Below are 4,955 nucleotides of genomic sequence, written 5' to 3'. Positions count from 1 at the left end.
TTTGCAAATTTCCTGCTGACATCAATTCCAGCTTAATCATTAACCTGGTGTTTCAGACACAATAAAGGCACTCGCTGTCCCATGTGATGACATACCCAACCCAGAGGCCAGTTCCTTATAAAGGGTAAAGAGACCTTCTGAAAGTTCACACTGCAGACCTAAATGTACAAGTGATGAAAGAAAGGGCCAGGGCTCTTTTAGGAACTAGGAAGATTATTAAGTCCACATAAATCTTTACTTTTATATTGATATTTGAAGACATTTAACCAGAATCATAGAGTGAGAAGAGTGCTCAGAGGTGACTGAATCCCTAACCTATGAGGCCACTGAGAACCAAAGGGGTTAGGTCTCTTGTCCACACCGCTAATTACAGGCCCATGTGATCACGGGACAGAGGTTTTTTTAGACTCCCAGTCCAGAGCTACTACTTGAGACAGTGGCCACGTGGCTGAGAAATGAAAACAAAAGTGGAACAGCTGTAGTCTCAAATCCCTTCTGAAATGAAGCTAATCAAAAAGAATACAGAAATGGACATGAAATTCCAATTTATACACATTTCAGGAAAAATAGCTAAGAAACAGAGAGAAATACACACATAAGGTTGACAGGTTTCAAAATTTCTTCTTAGGCCAGCTTGATAAAATTGTTTGGAGGCTTTAAAAAATGTTTAATCAGAGAGTTCTGAATTACTCATCACAGAAAGTAGATGATTTTCATTTCATTTGAGGCCAAGTGGTTTACCAAAACACCTCTGATAAACAGGTAACACTCAGAAATAGTTTTCAGAGGCTATTGTTGCCCTGATGTAACTTAACAGGAGTAATTCTGACAACTGTGCTGAGAAACAGAAATAAGATGACTTTCTGCACCTTCCTCAAAAAAGTCAGCCTTCTAAGTACTTAAAATAAATCTCCCTCTTTTTGGGGGGTGAGAGGGCATGGAATAGAACATACCATCTTGTGAAGAGTTAAAAAAATATATTGCCTAGGTATATTTCCATTTATACCATACAGCTGTCCCTTAAAGTTGATGGTAAGGCAAGTACCAGGTATCCCTCGAGGCTTTGCAAATTAGAAATTTATCTGAACAGAAACAAGTCACATCCAAAACTGTATTTTAAATTATGTCGGAATGCTACAAACATTTTTCCTCCTTGACTACAGTTTTAAAACACTGTAAAGAAATCAGAAAAGTATCCAGGGCCTGTCCTACATCTTAAATTAGTGAGCCGTTGAATAATTTATTTACTCATTCATTACTTCTACAAATAATTGTTCCAAAGCTGAGAAGTATGCCCTACTGTTAAGGAGCCAGAAGCCATTTATGGTCTTTGTTTCTAGACCTACATGAGAAGGAAATATTTCTCATGTTGTATTTGGCCTTTGAACTTAACCTCTCTCTATCCAACTCTCCTTATCCCAAGAACATTTCCTTTGAACAACATAAACTTTTATCTGTTTATATCAAGGGGTTAAACTCAACTTATTTAAACAAATATTCACTGAGAATATATAATGTCCATGAGACTGTGATAGTAACAGAACACAGTTTCCATCCTCCAGGGTAATATTTATCTAGTGAGGTAAAGAAGTTTCCATAGAGAAAATGCAAGGCAGAATGGTAAATTCTATAATCCAAGTTACAAACATTTTAACTACAGTCAGCCCTCTTTATCTCTGGGTTCCACACTCATGGATTCAACAAACCGTAGATCAAAAATATTCAAAAAAAAAGAAAAATTCCAGAAAGTTCCCAAAAGCAAAACTTGAATTTGGTGCACCCAGGCAACTATTTACATAGCATTTACACTGTATTAGGTATTATAAGTTATCTGGAAATGACTTAAAACATTCAGGAGAATGAGTGTAAGTTATATGCAAATACTACACCGTTTGGTATGAAGGATTTGAGCATCCTCAGATTTTGGTATCTTCGGGGGTCCTGGGACTAATCCCCTATGGATACCAAGGGATGACTGTAATTTATTTCTCTGAAGATTAACACTGTTAATGTGTTTAGTGTCCTTCTGATGCAGATGGGTTAATTTTTACACATGAAGGTCTCTGGGACTAATGAGAAGAAATTATTTTAAGCATTTAATTTATATCCTAAATTAGCTTTCTGTAGACTTTTAATCCATGTATGCAGGCACAGAATGAGGGAGCAGGTCTGAGCATTGGGTGAAAAGGGAGGGAGCTTTCAAGGTACTTCATTTTAATGAAACTGGATTTTAGTCTGCATTACAGAGGTTCTAAAAGTAGTATATTTTTTAAGGATCAAAAATTTAAAAATACATATCCTTTGACCCAGCATTCTCCAGTGTCAGGACTTGAACCTACAGATATGATCCCAAATGCCTGCTAAGAATATAGATAAAGAGCATCACTGGACTTTTTTCTTTTTAATAGCAATTAGAAAATTAGGTGACTGCTTAAATAAATTATGGTATATCCATATGACAGAATACTATGCATAAATTGTAAATGCTGATGTAGAATGACCACTGAGATATATTATATCAAAAATGCAAAAGGCATATATATATAATATATGTAACATTTTAAAATGAGTGTATCAATAGAAATATGAAGATATGCAAAATATTTTTCTGGAAGAAATCAAAAGAAATTTAACAGGTTGAGGAGATGGGTAGAGGGTGGGATGCAGGGAGGGAGATTTCAATGTTCACTTTCTGTGCTGTTACATTTTTAAATTTTAACCTTAGACGTATTACTTTTTCATTACTTAATTTTTAAATTGTTAACATGAAGTTATCTGGACAAGCAGATAACCAGATTTCCCCCCCCGCCTTCTCTTCTCTGCAACTAAAAAATATTCTAAAGGTTGTTGTATTAAAAAAACAAAACACAGCAAAAACTGAAAAAAAATCCCAGGAACTATGCTCCAGGCAGTATGGAAGACAAGAGAGCCTGAATCATTGTCCTGATGAAAAACAAGTGAAAAAGTCAGATATGATATAAAACGTGTATAAAATGTTTTAACTGTGTTATTGAGCTGGCAAACTCTAAGAAATGAGGTTGAAATAAATGTATGTTTAGATAAATAATAATAGATGGACCTTCACTAAAAAACATAAGAGATATATTTCAGTATAAGGGAGAGTATATATTTCAGATAAAAGGGAAATGATTTCAGATGTTAAAGTCAGAGATGCAAGTAGGAAGAGTGAGAAAAGATGTAAGTATGTTGATCCAATGCAATTACAGTGGAACTCCCAATAGATAAGCTCTGTGGAATTTGACAAGCTAAATCTAAAATTTATATGGAAGAACAAAGGTCCAATTATAGTCAAAAAACAAATAGACTAATGGACAAAATAAAGACCCTATAAATAGGCCCTTGCATATATATGAAAACTGGATTTATAATGGAGAGGGCACTGCAGATCAACGGGGAAATGGATGGACTGTTCCATTAAAGGTACTGAGACACTAAAAGCAACAGCCATAAAGGAAAAGATTATTAAAATTTACTACATTAAATTAAGAGTTTCTGTTCATCACTAGTGGCAGGGCAGGAATAAAGACACAGATGTAGAGAACGGACTTGAGGACTGCGGCGGTGGGGGCGGTGGGGGAGCTGGGATGAAGTGAGAGAGTAGCACTGTCACATATACACTACCAAATGTAAAACGCATGGCTAGTGGGAAACTGCTGCATAGCACAGGGAAATCAGCTCCATGCTCTGTGACGACCTAGAGGGGTGGGATAGGGAGGGTGGGAGGGAGGCTCAAGAGGGAGGGCATACGGGGATATATGTATACATATAGCTGATTCACTTTGTTGTACAGAAGAAACTAACAACATTGTAAAGCAGTTATACTCCAATAGAGACATAAATATATGAAATCCATGTGTGACATGAAAAAAAATAAAAGAGCACAACAATCATTAAAGAAAAAAAAAAAGAGTTTCTGTTCATCAAAAGAAACCATAAAAATAAGACAAGCCAAAAACTGGGACAAAATATTGCAATACATATAGCTTGATAAAAGATTAGCATCCAGAATATTTATAGAACTCCTACAACTGATAAAAGACAACCCAGAAGAAATAAGGGCAAAGGACACAAATAGGGATTTAACAGGAGAGGAAACACAGAAGTCCATAAACATAATAAAAATATGCTAAACTTCATTAAGTAAGCAGTGTCTTTAAATTCAAATTTAACTCACACAGTGATCCATTATATAACCACCAGTTTGACAAAATTTTAAAAGTTAGATAATACAGTCATCCCTCTGTGATTATGATCCAAGGTTGGTTGAATCCAAGGATGTGGAACCCACGGATAAGGAGGGCCTACTATGAGAATTGTCCATGTACAGATTTTGGTATCTGTGGCGGGTCCTGGAACCCATCCCCCGCAGATACACAGGGATGGCTGTACTATATGTTGTAATGATGAAGATCTTGAGTGATAGGACCCTCACCTCTGTTGGTGCCAGTGTAGGTTTATATAACCAATTTGGAAAACGGTCTGGCATTTCTTAGTGAAGCTGAACATGTGGTTACCGTAATCCTACTCCAGGTACACATCCTAGAGAACTGCTAACACACGTATGTCAGGAAACGTACCGGGATGCTTACAGCAGTTTTGTCCTTAATTGCACAAAACAGCCCAAGGACCATTAATGGTGGTATAGACATAAACTGAGCTCTGTATTAGAAATTCCATCCCATGTAATGGAATACCAGATAGCAGTGAATCACGAATGAAACATAACTCCATGCAGCAACATGGATGAATCCCCAAAAATGCTGAGCAAGAGAAGCAAGAGAGAATACATGAAATACGATTCTACTTATACAAAGTTCAAACACAGAAAACTAAACAACACATTGTTTAAAAAAATATATAAAGAAGGGCCTCCCTGGTGGACTCAACGACCAGCAAGCTACAGTGCTGGACATCCTATGCCAAACAACTAGCAA

At 36.4% G+C, this 4,955-nt stretch overlaps 1 protein-coding gene across 1 annotated transcript in view; it reads right to left on the bottom strand.

The window, feature by feature from the left end:
- Nucleotides 1-4,955, bottom strand: part of LARS2 (leucyl-tRNA synthetase 2, mitochondrial) — a 163,842-nt gene that overhangs the window by 34,734 nt on the left and 124,153 nt on the right. The window lies entirely within an intron of this gene.

The sequence above is a fragment of the Lipotes vexillifer genome, unplaced genomic scaffold (genome assembly GCF_000442215.2).
Source record: "Lipotes vexillifer unplaced genomic scaffold, Lipotes_vexillifer_v1.1 scaffold1227, whole genome shotgun sequence".
Lineage (NCBI taxonomy): Eukaryota > Metazoa > Chordata > Mammalia > Artiodactyla > Lipotidae > Lipotes > Lipotes vexillifer.
This window is presented reverse-complemented; position numbering and strand designations above follow the sequence as displayed.